The sequence below is a fragment of the Amblyomma americanum genome, chromosome 9 (genome assembly GCF_052857255.1).
Source record: "Amblyomma americanum isolate KBUSLIRL-KWMA chromosome 9, ASM5285725v1, whole genome shotgun sequence".
NCBI classification, from domain to species: Eukaryota; Metazoa; Arthropoda; class Arachnida; order Ixodida; family Ixodidae; genus Amblyomma; species Amblyomma americanum.
Window position 1 is genome coordinate 23,177,586 of NC_135505.1, and position 23,962 is coordinate 23,201,547.

The following is a 23,962-nucleotide window of genomic DNA, read 5'->3' on the forward strand; positions in this document are numbered from 1 at the left end:
TGAGTGGCTTTCTTGTCATAGTATCCCTTATAGCGTTCGCGCGCCCTTTCCAGGCCTTGATTTGCCAGCCTGCATGTTTCTTCCAACTTGTCCCGGAACTCAAGAACGTATGTGTATCTTGTCTTGATATCTGATACAGTCTCCTTATTAGCCCACAGCTCCTTGAGTATTGTAAGTGGACCTCTAACGGTAATCACATCTCGAAGGGCGAGAAACCAAGACTCGTTTGCGGTACTTCGCGGTGAGTGAACAAAAGAGCTGTGAGATATCTATCCCAATCAGTAGGTCTCTCGTGGCACATTTTCTTGATCATATTTTTGAGGGTGCGGTTAAACAGCTCTACAAGCCCATTACACATGGGATGGTAAGGCGTTGTCAGTAACTGCCTTACTGACAAAAGGCGGTTAACCTCCTTCATTAGTCCCGACGTGAAGTTCGAGCCCCAGTCACTCAAAACTTCCCTCTGGAACCCATAAAGCGAGAACATCTCCACAAGACACTCCGCCACTTCGATACTGTCAATAGCCTTCAATGGAATAGCGTCAGGATAGCGAGTGGCCACATCAACCAGAGTAAGCATATATCTATTGCCTCTGGCGGAAACTGGAGAGATAGGCCCCACAATGGCAATAGCCACTCTTTGAAACGGTAGGTCGATGGCTGGCATCTTGCCCAAAGGTACGGGACAACTCTTCCCTTCGGAACTGTGCGCTGTCACACGTCACATGAGCGAACAAAGCGTTTGACGTCACTCTAAACACCTGGCCAGAAGAACTCAGTGGTCCTAGACACCGTTTTTTGAACACCCTGGTGTCCGGCCATAATGGAGTCATGTCGTTAGCGTAGCACTTCTCTCGCATATCTCTCGGTAACACCAGCTGTTCTACCCGCCTTCCTGAACTAAATATGCATTCCCTGTGCAGAAGACCATTTACCAATTGATATTCAAATGACGACCGACCCTTCTTTCTTTTCACTCATTTACCGACTCTTTCGAAGCAGGCTTTAAAGCTCGGGTCTTCTCTTTGCCTAATTTCAATTTCGCCCGGTGTTACGCTCAGGCACGTCGTAACGGGATTAGAGAGCGGACGCTGTGTTGCTTGAGCTGTCGCTTGAGCCCTTGTCTTCGCTGCCGACGAGAAATTGACTGCCCCATCATCCGCCTGAGCAGGAAAGCAAACGCCGCTGGGAAGTGAGGTGTTGTGTGGAACACCCAAGTCGAAAGCAGCAATGCCGGTGGTGATTGGGCCAATAGGGGACCGTCCCATATTGGTGCTTAGAGACAGCGGAGCCAACACAGTTTTAGTTCGGAGAAGCCTGGTGAAGGACGAGGATCGTACATAGGAAGCGTCGGCCGTGACTCTTGTAGATAACACAGTAAGGTACCTTCGAATGCCTTTCCTCTTTTGGGTGTTCTTCAACGTCTATCATCCTCCATTCGGGATCGGGGTCCCCGATACTTCTTGCACCCGTAATGTTTCCCAAGATGAGATCGTAGATGGGTTGCTCTACGCATTTTGCCACTACGCATTTTGCCTGTCCAGTATAATATGGCGTGGACATTAGAATCCTGGCTTCGGGAAGGTACCTTACTGTGCTATCTACATGAGTCACGGCCGACGCTTCCCCTGTAAGATCCTCGTCCTTCACCAGGCTTCTCCGAACCAAAACTGTGTTGGCTCCGCTGTCTCTAAGCACCAATATGGGACGGTTCCCTATTGGCCCAACCACAACCGGCATTCCTGCTTTCGACTTGGGTGTTCCAAGAATCTTTAGAGGAGTGCCTTCTTGACTTTCTGGTAGTCCATGGAATTAGCAGCAGGCATCCTCCCAAACACAATCAGCGCCTCTCCAACTAAACAAATGCTCAATGCCGTGACCCATTCACTAATCTCTCAGCCTTGCCCCAGAGCTATCCGCTCGAATCGTTGCAGGTATGCGTCCAAATCATCTCTCTTGTCTTCAAAAGACGCCATCATCTTTCTTGGACAAACTCTAGCCGCTCTAAGATATTCTGTACCCGCTAAGGAATGCTGATCATTGTCCGTGATCTCCTCATATCCTCCCGCGACATGCACCTAATTCCACAAAATAAACTCCTCCTCCCGTTCTATCTTTCTTTTATCCTGTTCTCCTGCCTCGCGAGCTCTTTTTTCTTCGCTCCTCTGCCTCGCGAGCGTGTGCGCTTACTTGTGCCCTTTCCTCACTCTGCCTTTTTGCCTCTTCTCTCTCCTCGTCACAGAGACGCATCGCCTCTGCCTTGCTTAGCCCTAGCTTGAGCGCCAGTTCTAACTTTTTGCCAAATTCATACTTTCTGCCGTCGAGAGATCGGAAAAATCTGAGACAAAGCAAAAAGATAAAAGGAAATGAATCCTGGCAGGCTCGCCCCTTATCTTTGTCACGGATCTCCCCGGCCGAACACTCGGACCGAAAGAATGGACTAGGCAAAAGGTGTACCCACACAGACGCACATTTAATACACCCTACTTGACACACACACTAGCACACAAAACTAACAAACTAACACAAAACACAGACTATAAATACACACGACCCGGGAACACTGCTACCAGCGTCTGCTACGAGCGTTCTACTGTTAGCGGTCGGCGTTCGTGCTCACGGTTGGTTCGGTGCGGCTGCGGCGTTGTATGGGTTCAGTAGCCGGCGACGAGATGGCGTTCGACCTGCTACAGCTGGCGTCGCTGGCGACGTCTCTGGCTGCGCCGTACAAGTTCCCTGTCCAAGCGCCCGTGGAAGTGATGCCGGTGTTGTTGGCGGTGGGGGCACCTCCCGGATGGGTGGAAACAGCGCTGAAGGCACCGCTGGCCGTAGCAGGTGGAGCGTCCTCAGTTAACTCCCCGGACCGGGCTCAGGAACGGCAGGAAGTACACGATGCGAGACCGTAGAACTCGAGCTCACCGGAGCAGTAGCCGGCGTCGCTCTCTTGCAGCCGAAGCCTCCCTCACCCGCCGGAGCCTCCGCTTCTTTGTTCTCCTCCCCCCCCCCGTGCCTCGCTCTCCCTCGCCCTTTTATATCCTTGGCGTTTGTCCACGTGATCCTTGTCGTCTTCTCCTTCTCTTCTCCCCCAATCATCTCTGTCCACCTCACCCAATAATTTTTCTTCATCTTCTTTAGTTTTTGGTTAATCCACGTCATCCTTACCGCTAACCTCTTCGTCTTCGTCACACTTCTTTCCTTCATAATTTTATTTTGGACTCCCTATTATATGTTACATAGTCGCCTTATTTGCTTTAAAGCATCGGGTCGATTCTTCTCTGAGCGGGGAGAAAGGCGACGAATCTTTGTAGAGTTTGTACGTGCTTCAAAGCTGCCGCCGCGCCGGTTGATCACTTATTGGATGTACAAAAAAGGGCTATTACCCTTTGACTCTAACCATTCAAAACTAGTCAAGTGAGCTAAGGCTTGCTTCCAGAACATTGTGAAAAAAATGTTGCTGCCACACCGTGTCAACCAGTTTCACAACGCAAGCCAAACGCCTGTCTGATGCAGATTTCGCAGCAGAAATGTTGAGAGCGTACGCTGAATCCGTATAAAAGGAGGTGAACGGCGTGGTCAAGAAGGGAAACAATGATGCCACTGACAAAAGAAATAAATTTCAAGTCATGCCTTATTTGCACAAAGTAGTGCACAATGCTAAGAAAGTCGCCGAGCGCCAAGGGGTCAATTTGATTTTTCCGGCTCCCGTCAAGCTTTCAGGTCTTTGTGCATGAACTATGCCTGGCGGAAACAAGAAGCGTTGCTCAGCCAAACATAGAACTATGTATTCAAAGTGCCGGACCGAAGTGATTTATAAGATTGCGCCCACCTGTGGAAAATTTTACATAGGTCAGACGGGTCACTGTGTGAACGAGAGGTTGCGCAAGCACAAAACAAATGTTGGCGCTTTTGAAGATGGAAATCTTGTTTGGCACTGCAGTAGATGTCCCGGCAAATGTTCCTCACGTTTCTCTGATGTCACCATTCTGGGCTATGGAAAAACACGGAAGGCCCGCGAAATCTTTGAGGCCTTTCAAATAGCTAAACATGGCGATGCATGCGTCAGCGCGCCATCGATAGCGCTGACGATAAAAGAATTTGATTATTTGAATAACCATGTTTCAGTGTCTGTCCTGCCTTGGCTCATCGGTTGAGAGTACTCGGCGGTCTGTACTCAGTAAAGAACTCAGTTGTGTTACGTTTCGCCTACGACGCGCGGTATAGCCGGCGCGGATGCAACGGACGCCGGGGCTTCGTTCAAAGTGGCGGTCATTTTGACCCGTTCATCGCTGCCGCAACGCCTCCCGCCAAGCGCGTCCAGGCAGGTTTCAATGCCACGTGTGTTCGTGTGTGCGTGTGTTTGTGTGCATGTTGGTGCCCACGCTTGTCAAAGCGCGGCAGCCGGGGAGAGGAGCTCCCCAACTGGGAGGCGAGGAGGTCTGACCGGCGCCAGCCCGGCGGACGCGCACGTCACATCTCAACATGTCCGAGCGTCGCCGTATCGGGCGCCTCATCCCGAGCCGTTCCTTCTTGCCCTCGACTCCGAGGGTATAAAGGCAGCTGCCCCGGACGCCAAAGAGACACTTCGATTTCTTCCGTCGAGTAACGTGGTCGCCCTGACCGGCTGCTCTTTTGCGATGCTAGAATAAAGAAGTTGTTCTGTTGGCAGTCGACTCATCCTTTGCCAGGACCTTCGGATGTTTCCAGCTGTGCCCCAGGCCGCCAGGCCAACGCTACCCTTGGGGCTTGCAACCCATTTGCAACAACAGGTTGCCAGCGGTGGGATCGCGATAACGGAGGCCAGCAGCGAAGATATGCGGTCAACTGTATGCTCAGCAGCACAACGACCATCCGGGAGCAGTGCAACGAGCCCTGTGAGATGACTGGTTGCCTGCAGCGGAACGACTGCGCTGAATTCTTGGCTGCGAGGTTTGGTGAGTGCGGGACTTTCTTCTTCCGAGTTTTGCCAGGCTTTTGTTAGTGTCAGAAACAGAGCTAGTAATTGTGTTGTCGTTGCTGCCGGGTTAGTTTGCGGCAAGACAATAGTAGGCAGTAGAGAAAGCAGCATTCGGAGCAGCCATGGATTTGAAGTCGTTGCGCAAACCGAAATTGCTGGAGCTTGCAAGAGAGTTGGGTCTGGATGTCTCAGACAAACTCAGAAAACCAGAACTGCTAAGGGCTATTCTTGAGTTGGAGGCTGAGGATGACGAGCTGTCGGAATGCCTTGAGACCATTGAGGAGAGGGAGCAAAAAGAGAAAGACGAGCGCGAACGTAAAGAGCAAAAAGGGAAAGACGAGCGCGAACGTAAAGAACAAAAAGATAAATAGAAAGAATAGCGCGACCGTAAAGAACAAAAAGATAAAGACGAGCTCGAACGTAAAGAACAAAAAGAGAAAGAAGAGCGCGACCGTCAACACGCTTTGGAAATGAAGCGTCTCGAGGTAGAGATGGAACGCGCTCGTAATGGAAGTCAGGCACACGGTGCAGGAGAACGGGTATCGTTCAAAATGACTGACCTGGTGCGGCCGTTTAAGCTTGGAGAGGACATTGGTTTGTTCCTGGTTAACTTTGAGCGAACGTGCGAGAAGCAGGGGTTCTCTCGGGAAACGTGGCCACAGCGCTTGCTCACTTTGTTACCCGGCGAGGCGGCCGACGTAGTCGCTCGCTTGAAGAGAGAGGAGGCAGAGGATTTCGACCAAGTGAAATCGAGTCTGCTAAAAAGTACAGGCTGTCAGCGGAGGCGTTCCGTCGGAAGTTTCGGGATCTCCTTCTCCCGGCGGGGCGGTCTGTCGCGTTTCGCCTACGACGCGCGGTATAGCCGGCGCGGATGCAACGGACGCCGGGGCTTCGTTCAAAGTGGCGGTCATTTTGACCCGTTCATCGCTGCCGCAACGCCTCCCGCCAAGCGCGCCTAGGCAGGTTTCAATGCCACGTGTGTTCGTGTGTGCGTGTGTGTGTGTGCATGTTGGTGCCCACGCTTGTCAAAGCGCGGCAGCCGGGAGAGGAGCTCCCCAACTGGGAGGCGAGGAGGTCTGACCGGCGCCGGCCCGGCGGACGCGCACGTCACGTCTCAACATGTCCGAGCGTAGCCGTATCGGGCGCCTCATCCCGAGCCGTTCCTTCTTGCCCTCGACTCCGAGGGTATAAGGGCAGCTGCCCCGGATGCCAAAGAGAGACTTCGATTTCTTACGTCGAGTAACGTGGTCGCCCTGACCGGCTGCTCTTTTGCGATGCTAGAATAAACAAGTTGTTCTGTTGGCAGTCGACTCATCCTTTGCCAGGACCTTCGGATGTTTCCAGCTGTGCCCCAGGCCGCCAGGCCAACGCTACCCTTGGGGCTTGCAACCTATTTGCAACAGTTGTTAGTCCAGCCGTTGTACAGTGTTGATCGCTCCTTGTGCATTCGTATTTTTTTAGCTGGTATATTTAATCTTTAACACGATAAATATTTTTCCTCTCTCCTGGATCTGTACTTTGCACACCTTCGTCTTCATCAACATCCATCTGATGGCACGAACAGATCAAATCAGCTTATCCTCGATCAGAGCTTAACCTGAGTCTAATATCGTTGCCAGACGTGCCGGCGACCCAGCAAAGCAAACCCATGAGCCATTCAGGCTAAGCACGCGCTTTCGAACGTCTAATCGGTTTAACTACGTAAAATCCTACCAATTTTTGGTTTGCTGGTTAACTTGAAGAGAAGCATAATGCTGGAGTGCTTCTCTTATTTTCGACAGCGATAACGAATCACGGGTGCCGTCTACCTCTTCACGCTATCAGCTGCTCCCGCCCGTGCCCCTCACCTGAGGCGAGAAATCACGCATCTTCGGATGCTGCTGGCGGCTAGATAGTGGGCTGCTGCGAACTGTAGTAGACGTTTAGAACGAGGCGCATCCGTCTTATGCACTACTCTGTCTTGAACTAGCTCCTTTTGAGCTTAAGACACCCAAGGCAGCGTCAAGCTTCCAGGTAAGTGCAAGGTGTACCTTTGCGCAACCGATGTGAATTTCATTTTAGGATTGCTAAGCGAAGTTTTTTCAAGCGAAAGCTGCGGGTGCGGCAGGTGGTGGAGCAAGCACTGGGCGCTGGCGTTTGACTTCGGCAAGCAGAAGATCATTGTCTGCGATGCTACAAATGTCGGCGGCATGCTGCTAGGAAGCAATAAGTGCATCTTGCAGGATGTATTTGAATGATCTTTTAAATAAAAGCTGAGCACATACGGTTTACTGTGCAAGTGTGAAATAGCGAGTTGTTTTAAAATCGTAATATTGTTGCGAATCTTTGCAGTGTTTGTTCATTCAAAGCTGCCGGCACGCCTCTTTATCGCTTTATTTTCAATGCAAGACGCGACCAGATTTATATTGATTGATCGCATGCAGGCAGAGCTGATTCTAAGTTGTTCCGGAATGTTTTAGTAACTTTGGATGCTTTCTCTCGAAAGTTCGCCATCAGCTTTAATATGAGCACGTCCGACAGCGGCGGACATTCTGTTCGACGACCGCCGAGCACGTTTGCTGCTACGCCGCCGCCGAGTGATTCAGTCCTTTGTGGGCGCAAGTCAGCCCAAATAAAGAGTTTTGTTTACACGCCATTTCGGCTGTCGTTCTGCTCCTCAGATTGCGGTCACCGCTTCGTGACAATATGAGAAAGACATGGGGCACTTACAGCGAGAGTTGTTTTACGGTATAAATAGCATCTGCGTTCGCTTGGTTTGCAGGGAAAAAAAAACGTCACCAGAAAAATCTTCCCCGAATAAAATGTCCCCGGAAAAAATGCCACCGACTAAGGAAAAAAATGTCCCCAAACGGCTGCAAACGTCCCGTAAACCCCATGAGTTCAGCATCCACCTCGCATGCGGAGGTGAGGAGTTCGATCCCCAGGGCCACCGGGTACTCGCCGTTTTTCTAATGAGCAGAAGATTTCTTTCAGGCTGGCGCGCAGCTTATTTTACGTTACGTGCAGTGTTGGTATGCAGTGCATGCTCTGTTCAATGTGTTTAACCAGTGTCAACTACATCGACTTTCTGTTTCACGGCAAACTTGTTAAACGACCCATTCTCAGTTCTCGAATACCAAGGTATGCCGATGGCAGTACTCGGGGCTGGAGTTTTCACGAACCTCGTGAAATCGAGAGATGGTTGCCACCCCTAGTACTAAAATAGTGGCCTCTGCTGGCGTCGTTTCTCAAATTACAGAAAGCAAAGAAGAGTTTGCTGCGCTGGCTGAGCAGGCCATGAGCACGATGAGAGGGCACGGTGTTGTGCCGTAGCGTTACTTTGCACGGAAGCTAATTTGCAAAACGTTCTCCTGCACACCGCAAGATGTTTGCCGGCTCTTCAACCACTTGAGTGAATTGAACGTTTTCTTGGGTCTTGCGATCATAAGCGGCAAGGCTGAGGCAAGGCGAACCGAGGAGCGCTAACACTGAAACAACAGACGGGACTTGCACTCGAAAATTATCACCAGTAAAGGCGAACATTTATACGCCAGCTGTGTCCCTGGTTACAAGAATTATTGTGGTACGATAATAGGAACGAAAAATAAAGTGTTCCTGCCCATAAATTGACAGTAGGAACCTAGCACAAGGAAGAAACAGAACGAAGCAGGCGAATGCGGCATAAACGAAACTCTATCCTCCATAGGGGCAGGAAACGCGGTCATCCACGAGCGGAACTTCACATCGAAAAGGAGCAACACTGGGGACGATTCCCCTGTCCGAGATCTAACGGGAACAGGCTCACGGCAAAGCAAAAACAAGGATTTATCTACAATCCGATCGTCCGTCGTGCAGGGTACCTGCGAAGTTCAAGAGAGAGGTGCCGACACGAGTGTTCAAGAAAGCATCAGAGAGCAAGAATACAAAGCCGGCTTTCTTGTACATAACATTTGATTGCGAAACGACTGCGGAATATTGTACAACATGGTTACGAACTTACTGATGGCAATGATCTTCACTTTATTCATCTTAAATACCCTGTTCAGGGGGTATTACATAAGGGATGGCTTAATATATTCATCAACAAGTACAAGTCCTTGCCTTGAAACAAAAGTGCTTACAGCATCTAAAAATAACGAATGCCGAGGAAGTCTATTCTTAAAATACATGGCAAATTTTCGCTTCTGAATTTAGTCCGGCGCTCGCACCGACTAGAAACCCTATGAGGTGCGTTTTCGACAATGTGAAGCAATTGTGGAATAGTGCACGATATTGGTATGAAAATGTACACAGGAATAATCACATGTAAGGACTCGTACCAAAAGCTTGCACCACAAGTGTGTACTACGCTCGCACCAAGTTGTTAAGACTAACCTTAGGAAACAATTCGTGTGCGTTTTTGGCAATAAAATTTGGAGGACGCTTATGCTTCGCCTTTAAGAGCAGGACGCGACAGCGTGTTGCAGCATTACGAAGGAATCCACGGAACGCCATCATCCTTCGGTACGACCCCTTGCCCGGACAATTTAGGGAAAGGCAACGTATCTTGGTTTGCACCCAAACCGCGACGGAAGACAAGGAAAATGAAAATAACAATTTTTATGGAAAGGAAAGGACGCCTGTCTCACATATCTCGGTGGACACCCGAACCGGGCCGTAAGGGAAAAAAATTGAAATGAAAATTGGTTTTAAGGAAAGGAAATGACGCCATTCTCACAATTCTCGCTGGACACCCGTACGGCACCGTAACGGAAGGAGAATCCCTTCCCTTACGGTGCGGTTCAGGTGCCCACCGAGATGCGCCATTTTCCGCTCACGGCCAAAGACGCTGACGACACCGACTATTCTGCGACACGAGCTCCTTAACGCTGTCGCGTTAAAATACGCACAACTACGAGCTCCCTCAGGAGGTATCTGCGGACATATTCTTTTTGTGGTGTGGTCTTGCTATATACAAAAAAAAACTGTCTTCATATACAACTTACGTTGAAAATGCCCGCCTACGGAATAAGTGGGTACGGCTGCGGCCATTGGTGCTCTCTTTAAATACTGTGCACCCTCGACGGGTCAACCTCGGCCAGGGCAGCTGGGAATCGACAGGGGCGGGCAATGAGAGGACTGGCCGGGAAAAAGGCGTGCTACTTGAATATGCAAGGCGCGGGCCCGGGAATATCTACCAATGTTTCGGACGAAAACTAGTTGTAAAGTTTTTTACACCTGATTAGTAATACTGAAATATTTTAGGCTTTAATACATGTGCATATGTAAGAGCAGCGTCACCCGACTGCGATAGAACAATTGGGTGATTAGCGAAGTTAAGTAGGACACGTATAAAAAACGGTCACTATCGTTCCGAACGTTGAATATTGAGGGACGACTAAAATAAGTGAATAACAAGTTCAAATTCTGGCTCGAAGCAATACCATTTCTCGTTAATAATTACCATAACGCTTCTTGAAATATGAACTAATTTCTTTAGATCTGTAATAAACCAGCTTTATGACTTAAGTTCCATAATGTCAAGGGCCACAAATGGGCGTCTACCGCACGAGGTAATTTTGGGTTGCTTGGCAGCGGAACTTATCTCTGATCCGTCAAGGCAACGTTTTGTCTACACACTAAACAAATTCTCACCCTTAAGGGTGCAAATCCGCTGTCCCCAGACGAACACCCTTTTGGGTGCTAAAAAGGGTGCAGAGATCAGCCCCTCAGGAAGGGTACACAACATGGGTGGATCAATGTGGAGCACCCTTCCAACGTGCATTCGTAGAGGTGTTATGGAAAAATAATACCCTTTAATGAGGGTGCAACCATTACATCCTCTAAAGTATCATTAAGTGCACCCTTCCTTAAGGGTGCTGATCTCTGCACCCTTTTTTAGCAGCGAACAATTGGAAAAGGGTGCTCGTCTGGGGACAGCTGATTTACACCCTTAAGGGTGAGAAATTGTTTAGTGTGTATAAGACCCTATTTAGAAGCACCTAACCCTAGAAGAGCCGAGCACCAGTCCGGGGGAAATCTTGTACCCATTAGAAAACTGGTGGGTACCCGGCGGCACAGGAGATCGAACCCAGCAACGCCCGAAAGCGAGGCGGATGCTCTACCACAAGGCCACGCTTCGGTACATAAATGAGTTAGGAACGGTGTTGTCATGAAAAATATAATATCGTCGGCAACGGTTTAGAGAAGTTAATCCGTAAGTTTTGAAGGTGATTTAGAAAGCTCAACATCTCTACATTAGGAGCATGATAGATAACAGCATGAGGATTCATAGCGCACATAATACACAGGACACAACAAAAGCGCTTGTGTTGTGTCCTGTGTATTCTGTGCGCTATGAATCCTCATGCTGATTACCCACTAGCCCGAACCCTGACCCTTCTAAATGATAGATAACGACAATGACGTTCGAAGGCTGCGCTGTTGAAAATGAGCAAGTAGAACTCGAATTCAGTGTGGGAGACACCAAAAATTTCGCTAACCGCCCAACATAGCTTCTTCCCGTAGGAGTTCTTCTGCAGCAGGAGATCAAACGTGTAGGTAGGCCTTTTTAATTCATCTGGATGAAGCCATGTCTCCGAAACCCCTATATAAGTTCACTAAGAGCTCGTGTGTTCCATGTGTCTTCCTTGTGTCCTCGTCTTTATTCGCGCTGTACATTTCCATCATGAATCACCAACATGGCCAGACTGCCACCTTAGGCAGCAACCCTATAAGAAATGCAGTTGATTCTGGATGAGAAAGCAGCAGGCATCGTCAGTGTTCTTACTGCTCCTACAAGAGTTGCAATGAAGTAGAGAGTCGCATGCAGTTTTGTTAACATATGGGGAAGCTGACGGCACTAAATAGAATAAATATTTCTGAGTTAGATTTAAATGATCAAAATTAGGTTGGCTCTTTTGCGCGTGTTCATCGTTCTTGAGTTCAGGGCCTTCCTTTCGAGAATCTTTCTATTGGTGACCAAAGTATAACTTCCAGTCTGTCTCTCCCTTTCATGGAACAACTTTTTTATGTAGAAACTTATGTCTGGGGCAGAGCTACCAATTAAAATAGATGGGGCTGGCGCCTTCACAGTCAAAATCTGCTGCATGCCACTTGAAATTTTCAACGACGTCTTCTATTTTGGGATTGTCTTGGAGCTTGGAGTTGTCTTTTCAAGTCAGGCGACGGATTGCATAGATATTATAGCTAGAATTTGGAAGACTGTGATTTTGTCTGATCTTTACCAGAGCTTCGGCAAGACTTTTGTAAAATTTCAGAGGAAGTTTTTTAGTTGAATGCGTTGTTGCCTTTAATATCATTCAAGCTTTGTTGCCACCGTGTACTAGTTTGTAGGGCAGCACGAATGCCCCTTGTTTCCTTTCGTAGTGCCTACTGTTCTTCTTTTATGCCTTCAATGGAAGATTTCAACTTTTAAAATAGTTTAAACTGACAGCGACAGTTTTATGTCATGAAGTTCTGTTGCGATGTCACCTTAGTCCTTGTCAAACTTTGTGTACATATCTGACAGACCACATTTTAACTATTTTTTAATGATTGATGCTTGCCTATCACTCACGTCAAAAGTTGTTAAATCCGCAGTATCTGTCCATGGGCGCTAAAAGGATTATAGATAAATATTTAAAAGTGGCATGCACTTTCATAAATACTTCCTTTTTGCAGTTTCCTTGGGTACTGCTCTGTGACTGAGTCGAGTCTTGCCCACGTTTTGGAGGATATGAGTAGCCTACAAGAACCGAAGTATGACGTTGTCAAGACCAATTGCCAGAACTGGGCGAAACATGTTCTGTGCAAGCTCGGAATAGATCAAACCTTCGACAACATGGACGCCAAGGAAGTTTCCTTTGTTACGTGCTCCGTCTGCAGAATAGTTGTTTCTAAACGAAAATGCCATGGTCTCTGAGTGTGTGTTAAGCCTCCCAAACCTTGGCCCCTATAGCGGGTCAGAGTGAATTGAGGCATATTTCGTTCCCGGTAAAAATACATCGCCCACATACGAGCCTCCCCCCACGATGCACTCAAGTCCTCCGTGCGCACACCACTCAATGCCGTCCTGCTACCACATTCGCCCTACAGAAGCCTCGAACCACTAGACACCAATGCGAAATAAACATAAAAGATGCAACAGGAGGTGATTTATGTAAAATCTAAATTCGCAACCAGCACTAGTAAAACACAGTTATCGCACTACACTGTGTGACCATATGAGCATTTTTATATCAAACTGAATCAAATTTCTCTTAGCATAATTAGGCACATACGCTTATTTTTCTAAGAACAAAATTACTGTTCGTTTCCACTAAAGCAAGAGAATTTTTGCCACGAGTTCCATACACAGGTGCTGATTGCCCTAGCTTAGTGTACAACCAAAAATATTTTTGCGCGTAGATAGAGCTGGAAGAAGGATATGAGCCTAAATTTTGATTCGACATACCGCCACAATACTGCTACACTACTAACTCCTCTAGTTGCTCCGTATCGTGGCTAAAGGCTGCTGTACGATCGTTCTTTTTCGCTTGCGCACGCATCCTTGCGACCATGCGCACGGGCTCGTGAGGGGTCGTTGCGGCCGAGGTGCTGTACGATCAAGTTTGCTGCATGCGACCGAGCGGACGACTCCGGCGCTCTGATTGGCGCGCTCGTCAGTCCCGCCCGTGCGGCAGCACAGGACGGTGCCGTAGCAAAACACGAAGATATCTTGCCGTACGAATGCACACACATTGATATTATGGCTCACCCGAGACATGTTTAGCTGTGAGATTGTTCGTAGCAGGTAAAACCGCGATCGGCTGTGATAGCCATGGATCTCGGCGAGGCCGATTCTGACGTCCGCGAACGAAGTCGCAACAAACTTTGCAACACCGCAGGAGAGGTTCTGAAACAGCGTCGTGGGAAACGATTAACGTTTGCGCTTATTCTATATCACAAAGTGAAAAAAGGCATCACACCGCGATCGTGACACAACTCGTTCGACCGCTAGTCGGCTAGACTACGCTGAAGACCACCCATATATGCAACCGATTTGACTGCGGTCTAAGATTTTTGCCTCCTAATATTTGAAGAATCCCCCATTGAAAGTTACGCTATACCCTAACATGCAATAACGATTTCAGAACGATGACGCGATTCGTATCGCGAATTCTCGGAGCCCAGGATACGGGACTAGAACAAGCTATAGGTTAGCAGTAAGTATTCGATCGTTTGTAATTACAACAGGGAAATTCAGTAATTACAAATGGGAAAGTACTATGAAATAAAAAATAAGCATTTAAGTGTGTGTAGAGTATATATGCATATATCCTCTCATATAGCTTTACAGTATTATTTAAGAATTTTTTTTCTGACCAGAAAAAAATGAGGGATCGTAACAGTGATCTTGGTTCCCAAAACAGCAGATAAAAGTGAGCATTGTCTGCACCCCTTGTCATGTATAAAATATTGGAACGTGCTAGCTCTTGTCATTAGCAACATCTTCTGCAAAGTAAAGCTTATATCATTAATAATAATAATAATCGGTTTTGGGGGAAAGGAAATGGCGCAGTATCTGTCTCGTATATCGTTGGACACCTGAACCGCGCCGTAAAAGAAGGGATAAAGGAGGCAGTGAAAGATAGGAAGAGAGAGGTGCCGTAGTGGAGGGCTCCGGAATAATTTCGACCACCTGGGGATCTTTAACGTGCACTGACATCGCACAGCACACGGGCGCCTTAGTGTTTTCCCTCCATAAAAACGCAGCCGCCGCGGTCGGGTTCGAACCCGGGAACTACGGATCAGTAGTCGAGCGCCCTAACCACTTAGCCACCGCGGCGAGGCAAACTTATATCATTGCCAGTTTCGTTTTCAAACTGCCAAAGTTCCCTTTAGGCAATCCTTAAGTTAAAATGACTTAGTTGTTAACCTAACTGTTTGAAGATCTTTGCCTAGGTTATGCCTACTTTTCGGCTTCATACAGAGAGTGCGTGCGAATTTAAACAGTCCTAGATGGGCTGAATGTATTAGGCAAACAAATGTCTTGTTTTGTGGCCTCCTGTTTAAAAATAATACACCAAAATGATAATCCTCCTCAGGTTCTTATATGAAAACTCGTGTTACTAATGTAAGCAAAACAGCAACTCTATGAGTAAATTGATACTGAGCACAGATTTTTGCCTTTCCGTGCGTTTCACTGACGTCAATGTAAGAAAATCACATTCACACAAAATTCACAGCAGCTGCAATCTGACTCTATTGATGACGACAGAACTGTATGTGGAATATAGCTTTATTATAGAGGAGGAGGAGGCATCCTTTTATAGATACTGTAAATGCTGGCCCCATCACATACTTGGCTGGCCATTTCAGATGAGGAAAAGGATCAAAGGACACACGCACGTAAAAGTCACAAGCGTAAACATACGCACCTAGCTTTTTAACCACATCATATAATGGAAGTCTCTGTGTTGCTTCGCTTGAAACAGGGAAGGATTCAAGCGCAATGAAAATACTGACACATATCAGCTCGTAATGGAGGCGGGTATGGCTGACAGTGAAAACATTTAAGGCAGTCCTATTAACATTAGCAAATTGGCCATGCTCAAGCACGCAGACGGTTGTTCTGGAGGGTAGGAATTTTGATGTTGATAGTGGGATGGCAGACCATATAGCAATCAATGAAGACTAGTTAAATGAAACAGTGAAAGGAGGTCAGTAATAAATATAAGAAAAAAGGAAGGACCAATTACGATACCTTTGGGGTTGCCCGAGATTCCAAAAAAAAGGTAAGATGAGCAAGAGTTAGCATGAGCCAACTGCTGTTAGCTGGCTGGGATCACTTAAATCCCGCTCAGAACAGTACGATGCAAGGCATTATTCTATAAAAATTTTAACGCATGCTTTCTCAAAGAGACTAAGGCGCAAATGTATGCCACGAAGAATGAAAAGTTGGCTACCACAGGAATGTTTTTCAAAAAGCGTATCGATTTGGAAGGAACAATTTAATTTTCCACAACAATTAAGCAGTGTGAGAGTACATAGTGTTTATCAGGATTAACAACCTATACCAGTCACAGAAATTGTGCAATGATTTGGTGCTTGTGGTATTTCCAGAACTAAACAATTACCACATTCTGCTGTACGCAACCATGCCTCGTTAATATCCGTTCTGTAATATTATGGCTTGAATTATGGACAGTCTTTCTGGGGATGGAACTTTATCAAAGCATGCATGCCTCAACATGGAAACTTGATGTCTGGACAACTCACAGGGTGTCAATGCACGAAGCATATTGAGACCCGCATATTTTTGTCGTGTAATATGGAGTGCAATGCGAACGTCTGGACTGTGGTAATCAGATACTATAACATAGCGCAAGAACTGTTAGAAGTGTTTGGCGACAAATACAGACTGAATCATATGCTTGTTGCACCCTGGAGTTGCCCTACTACCACTTGCAGCATAGCGTGCAGTTTTTGTTTAACCTTGAACTGCCGGCACGCAGACTCTTTCCGCTTGCACTTTCTGACTGACAAAGCACTTCTATTTCTGGTGTCCAAATAATTGGCACTGAAAGGCTCGGCGATCCATTTCCTGGTGCATTTTGTTCACTGCACAACTTAATTAATTAAGCCGCCCGCTTACTGTATAACCTTTTTGTTATAATCTCATGGACTGTTTACTTGCAACGCTAATTTAATTTTTTTCTTTTAAACACAGCACACGGCGAGAAGAAAAAGAACTACTCAATTTAAAGCATGTCTGGCACGAGGAGAACCTCATCACAGGTGCAAAGCAGGGAATCTGCAAAATACAACCCAAGCAGTAAAGAAATGGGTTGAAATTAAATGTGATCTCAGCCTCAACAGATCGACGGCTGCACCGGCACTGTATGACTTTCAGAAACGGCACGTCAGCATTGCATTCGAGCAAACAAATTTAGAAATGCAGCAAATACAAAGAAGGCGAAGGAAATCTAGGAAGCATTCTACATTTCTGACAAATACATTCTCATAGGCCAACCATCGCCTTCATCCAGTAGGCAAATAATGTTTATTGCAGGCAGTCACAGGCAAATGAACGCAGCATATGCATGTGTGCATATGCATTGATGGCATATGGTTCTAAAGACGTTGAGAATGTCTTACACGAGCTGGTACAGCTTACTTAGGAAGCGCTAGTTAACAACTGTTCGAAACCAATAAAGCCAAGTTGTTGAGCACCTCGGCGATAGCAGTGTGGTGGAAGCAACAATAAATATGGGATCGGGTGCTTATTCAAGGAGTACAGTTTCTGTCCCGATTGTCATGGCTCACGGAGAATTTCGGGATCGCTGCATTTTACCAATAGCCATGGGAACCACGGTAACGCACTTAATATTGCAGCATTTGCCTAAAATCCAACTTCAATCCACGCCGCTAAGCAAAAAATAAATTGTAATCACAGCATGTACATTAGCTTTGATGGCATAGGGTTCTAAAGACGTTGAGAATGTCTTACACGAGCTGGTACAGCTTACTTAGGAAGCGCTAGTTAACAACTGTTCGAAACCAAAAAAAGCCAAGTGTTGAGCACCTCGGCGACAGCAGTGTAGTGAAAGCAACAGTAAACATGATATCAGGTGCTGATTTAAAGAGTACATGTTCTAACACGATTGTCGTGGCTCACGGAGCACTTCGAGATCGCAGCATTTTACCACTAGCCATGGGAACCACGATAATGTACTTTATATTGCAAGCATTTGTCTAAAATCCAACTTCACTCCACACCGCTAAGCAAAAAGGAATTGTAATCACAGCAGTTTACTGAAAATGCTTTTCATTTTTAATCCCGGTTCGGTATTATATGGAAAGCTCTGTATGTGCAGTTTTGATCCAGAACCAAAGTGTTTATATTAATAAGGCACAATTGTATATGGGTTGCTTGCTTTGAGAACCGTAAGCATCTGGTGTGGTCTTTTTTTTTAGTGTTTGGCATCAGATAAAATGAAATGCTCATGAAAAAGAGCTGCGCTAGTGGGCCCATATTACAGACTTCTGCATTGTGAAACACCGGTGAATGAATTGTGACAATGGTTTTTGTTCGTACATAAGTGGGCCTAATCCCTATATTGCATGTTACAACCCAAGCTAAACACCACTGCTTTGGCTCAGACCATGATGGCATGGAGGGGAAGTTAGATTCATTCAATTTGTCATGCAAATATTTATTGAAGACATGGGCCCGATTAGCCAGCAGGAAATCAAAAAAGACGCTCCAGATGTGAGAGCTGCTATGCACACCGATGTTTTCACACAGATTTTACAGTGCCGCCGGCGTACAATCGTAATCCGGCCACTAATAGTTGCAAATTGCACTTTATGAAGCACAATGCCGTAGAATGGTGGCGACGATTCTGTAGTCCGGGCGGAAAACAGACCAACGGCCGTGCAGTTGAAGTCGTTTCGCATACGCAAGCACAAATTTCAGAATGGTCTCGTCGCACTCACTGCGGTTGTCTAACAGTATCAATAAATAAATAAATAAATAAAGAATTAATTAATTAATTAATTAATTAATTAATCGTTTTATTTTCATCACAAAATGATGAGGTTGGTTCAGGCAAAAAGTGGAAACAACTTCCACTTGAAACAGTCTGAATCCCTCGTATACATGGCTTGCAGCGTGGGGGGACACGTGTAGTAAGAAGAAAAAAGAGACCACGGCAAAGATTTGCGAACTACGATCGATATCGGTGATGGCTACGCCGCAGAACAACGACTTGTGCTCGCGCCCACTGCAACCGCTGCAACGAATGCGACTCGCTGTAGAGCATGAAGTTCATTTCGTCACGTTCCACTCACGGCAGTTCTCAAACTCAGTACACACGAGTGCACTCGAACCAGGATCTGCTGTACAGCTCTAAGTTCATTTCAGCATTCGGAAAACGAGGCGTGCGTAGTAAGCTTTTCAAACGTAATTATACTTGCAGGCGATATCACTGACTGACGCAAAAGCACTCGTTCCGACTGCAATCACTTTCACTAGACTGACACTTGCCACTGCGCTGTGGAGCTTGCTGTATGCACAGGAAATTCACCCTGGGGAGCTTCTCCTCGCTGCTGTTCGTCAAGATCGTCGCTCGAATAAAGAACACTTGAAGCTATCACAAACGGCTCCAAATACACACATCGCGACACCGGCACTGTTACGTCTGGAGTACTCGCTCGGTCAGCTCGGTGTAGACGGCGACAAAACAACTTGGGGGAAACTGGCGCTTGCCGCTTTTGCACACAGTGAAGCTCGAAGTCGCTGTCAACACTCGTAATAGTCACACGCGGCCAATATTATGCGTTTCTCAGCAGAGCTGCCACCTACTTGGCCTGGTTTCTCACTCCGCTTCGCGGGCGGCCATCTTGCTGAGGAGGCGCGGCCTGGCGCCGGTGTGCTGCTGCGTCACGGGACAGCAGCCAATAGCGTGATGCGACAGTCCGCTCATGCGGAAAAATGTTAAAGTGTACCAACTTCGTGCGCACAGGTGGATGCGTTCATGCGCCCCATTGTTCTTCCCTTGCGCAGCTCTTGCGCACTGTCGCAACGACGCGTGCGCGTGCGGAAAAAAGGCGATCGTACAGCGGTCTTAAACTGTATCACCTGGCAGTTGGCAAGCCTTGAGCTATCTCAGGGCTAGATGTTTTGTCATCTTCATCTCTCGAGCTGCCTGCTGCCTTGCGCGTTCCAACAGCGTCTTGCGCGTATAAGTCAACCAAGTAAACCAGCCCTGCGTACGTCATCCGTTTCTCGGTGCCAATACGAAGAACCCCCGCACCCGAGTGTTTCGGTCGTCCTAAGTAACGGAGATTAACACGCCATCATTTTTACTCTACTGCGTCTATAAAATACGTGGCGAACTCTAGATATAGGAGCTTTCACCGATGTGACAGCGCCGCGTTAGCTACCGTCCCGGTGTAATTCGCGCGCTGGCGAGCAATAAATCGAGAACCCTAGAGCACAGGTCCCATGGCACCATCCATCAGCACGGCCAGTAAGCAGCTCCACGGCCGGTCTCAAGAGGAGCGCGCGCTCTCTCTTACGGCCTGCGCAAGAGGGGCAGTTGCGACCTACCACCGCATCTCTCCGGCGGCGCTGCGAGCCAACCCTCCCTAGTGTTCCTGTATATGCGGGAGCATATACAGGAACACTAACCCTCCCTGCTCGAAGAGAGCCGCTGAAATGTTCGCTGGAGGCAGCCTCGGCGCGCTGGTTCTGACACCTTGCACATGTTACTGAACGGCTGCTCCCAGCGTTAAACAAGAACTTGGCAACCGTGTCTTATGCAGCCATCGCTATAGGCATGCAAAGCAGGGAAGTAGTAGATGGATCTCAAAACATTGAAGTTGGCATGCAATGATGGCGCATAGCTCGGCTAGATCATTTGGGACTGGCTCGAGTAAAAGCGAATCAAGGTATTTTAGTAGAAACCAGGGTTAGGAAACATTGATTTTCATCTCAAAGAGCGGCACAGCCTCTGTCGGTACTTCAAAATGTATTCTGGCAATAATAGCATTTGCCACTGCAATGCTTCAAACGCACCTGTTCAATGTGTTCGCACTGCACGAAACACTATAAGATAGACCATTTGCTCTTTGAAACTCCGACAACGTTTCACATACTTAAAAAAACTTACAGCAATAACAAGAACTGCTTGTATTGAATTATACAACATTGTCATGTGACTGACAGTTACGAGTGAGGTCGTTTAGAGCCTGAAATTCTTTCGCGTTGGTTTGTGGATAAACCCAGACGGCTTGACATTTTGGTCTGCCAATTTCGTTGTGTAATTGACGAGAATTCGGAGAAACTTTTCAGGGATCAGATGTGCTAAGCGTTTGGCGTTGCTCCTGTCAACACCTTCCGGGCAGCATAGGCGGGGAGAATCTTCAAGATGTGCCTCAAAGATTAGTTGCTAGGTTTCAATTATATTTGATCGTGGAAGATCCTTGAACGCCTTTTAAAAAAAAGGTCGAAACAATTTCCAAGAGAGCTAGAAATTCGGGCTTTGGATAGTGAAGTTCACCATTCTCCTGGGCACGCACAAGTCTTTAAAAGGGACTGCTAGTCTTGTTCGTCATCACAAGCATAACGATGGCGTCACACCCAAGATCACTGATAAGTTTGGCAATATAGCCGCTTACATAACCAAGCCTGAACAAGCAACAGACGCAGGCGAAGCTGGAAGATGTGCTCGCAGAGCTTTCAGTTCTTCAACTACATCTTGGGGAACAGAGGCGGCTGCTTCTTCAGCGTCCTCACCTTGATTAGTGGCTTCTTTCGATGGCAGTGCATTTTTCTTTACAATGTGATCCAGAGCTGCTGTAACGGCTCTTGCGTCCAGCGCGTCGTTACCTCCTCACATAAAGTGCAATTTTCCGAACAATGCCTCGACAGGATCACTGTTGAACTTTCTAGTGAGAGCGTAGTGGACGCCTCTTCTCACTAGAAATTGAGCTACCTCCACTGTGGATTTTGTGGTGAAAAGTAGGGCACTGTACGTCTCCTCTGTGAAGTTCCCAACGCCAGTGGCGATGGAACAGTTTTGAATATTCTTCACGTAGCCGCAAAACTCAGTTTGCAGCCACTTAGCCGGCCATCGTCTTCCTTGGAGATGGGCATTTTGCAGTCACTTCCCTTGTATGTTGTGTCATGAATGTCGAACCATTTTTTCATCACTTTCATGAACTTGATAGCAGATGTTGCGTCCTTGAAAGCAAAGAGAATGGAGCTGACTCAGCAGTTCTGCTGGAGGTGCTAGAGAGCCGCGGTGGCTTGGGGCGAAAACACGTGCACGGCGCGTAGCATGTTCATTTTCTCTAGGTTTGGTGGATACACATGCTTTTGTGTCAGATTTCTGGCCAACTTTACCGTCATTTCCTTCTGGTGCTGATACAGTTTCTGCACAAATGCACCGTTGATGACGCCAGTGCAGTCTGTGAGCTCCCGTTCCAAAAAATGTCTGCGGAAATCCTTGAAAACATGGCAAGGATCGAAGCTTAAAAAAATTACTCTTTCGTCGTCCTGAGGATGCTTCACTATAGTTGACAACTAACCGTTCTCCATGTGCTTAAACATCGTTCTGTTGGCTGAGTAGTTATCCGTAGCGATACGAATGACTACAAAGCCGCATTCCTCAGCTGCAGAGATGGCGTCCTTCGTCCACGCATACAAGTCTCTCCCGCTGAGTTGCTTTGTAAAGTAATATGAACATGGTATCTTGTACCAGCTGACCACTCCGTGGAGCACGAAACAGCACTCGGTTAGCAAGTGTTTCGCTCTTGGTACGTGGCGCACCGTTTCCTGGCTCGTCTCTTATCCCAAAAACCACGTCGGACTTCCGATCATGTATGCACTTCGGCTTTATTGCTGCTTCATAGATTATTAATGAAGTGCTGTGCTGTTTGTGGCTGAGAAGGGAAGCTTCCTGAATTAACCTTCCTTTCATGGCGTAACTCATTCCAGAAGAAGTTGAGCTGGGACCAACGTAGCGCTGCAGTGTGCACTTATGTGGCAGTGTTAGCAGAGTAGTACGGGCATGCTCATTACCCTTCGGCGAAAGAAATCGCCATATGACGCACACTCTAATTACTTCTTCGGGATAAGACTGGAATTTCTTCTGATACCCATCGATTTGGCGAAGCAGGAAGACAGCCTTTTCTCCCCCTTTTCAGCGTCTGAAGCAATATTTTTGAGAGATGAGTAGAGCTTGTTGTCGCGATATGTGGATACCACCTTCCTATCTGCTTCTAGTTGCTGCTGTGCTTTTGAGGCTTTGGAGCGATAGTACGCTACCTGTGAACGAAGCCTCGCTGTCGTTAAAAGGTATCGGCTAGCTCGCTGCGCATCGCTGTTTGCGTGGATATAGTAGCCATCTGCTTGGTTTCACCTTCCGGCGGCTCTAATGCATGCTCGCAATTTTCCGGATCTGCCTTTCGTTTTGGTGGCTTCCTGGAAGGAGCAGTGTCTCTGACCTTCAGGGTCCTGCGTGCTTTCTTTGCACTGGGTGCTAGGTTGAAGGATGCCCATCAAATACGGTTGGAGCCACACCGAGAACCAGCTTTATTATTTTAGAATCACTTACGTAGTCACACACTAAGAAATGCTTGCTGTATACTGTAGTCGAGGGTTATTTGTCATTAATGACGAGATTCTCCCGAGGAATGTTTTTTTTTTGCCATTTGGCGCACAGTTCCTGGTCAACTACAAACTGGTAAATTGAGACACCGGGGGTCCTTCCGGACCGCGATTGACAGAATGGCACACAACAGTACACCATGGCCACACTATAGCGAAGCTTCATTTCACAAGTTTGTGAGACGAGTATCCATGAGAAGTCCGACGCAGAAGCTTAGTGGGGAATGTGACCTTGTCAGCATGGCGAGTGAAGCATGAGGAAGCGTATTGATAACTTCACGTGGCAAGCCTTTCGCTCACACGTTTAAGCACAGCGACAAAACCAGCACGTGAAAAAATGGGCCCACGCGCGCGGCGACTAGCTGCTCAAAACCGGTTCCGGCGCCCCCGTAACAAGGGTTGGCTCGCTGCGCCCTCTCGCGGACATCAGCGGTGGAGCAGCGCAGAAAAAAACGCATTGTCCCCTTGGCGCCTGCTCAGGCCGTATGGAGAGAGAGAAAGCGCACGTCCAGACCGGCCGTGGCAGCTCAATATACTCGTGCTAATAGCGGTCGATGTGCGTCTATTATGTGTCTGATGTATGTGATCCTTATTATTGCAGCTCATGTGTGACTCTAGTCTCTTGGCTTGCGCGCTAACGAGACGGATGCTTTGAAACGAGGTTCAGTTTGGCCCAGAAGCTTTCGGGCTTGTGTCAAATCGTGGGCGCGTGCGCTTCTGCATCGCTCTAGAAGCATTTCAATCAGGTCGCCGTAAGAACTACTTAAGCCGAGCAGTGGGGACAGATGAGAGGACAGCTTGGGAGCGCGTTGTGGGATGATAGGATTGCGAGTTATACGCACTATACACTAGCTTGCGCATGTATGAAGAGACAGCCTTGGTGATGACAC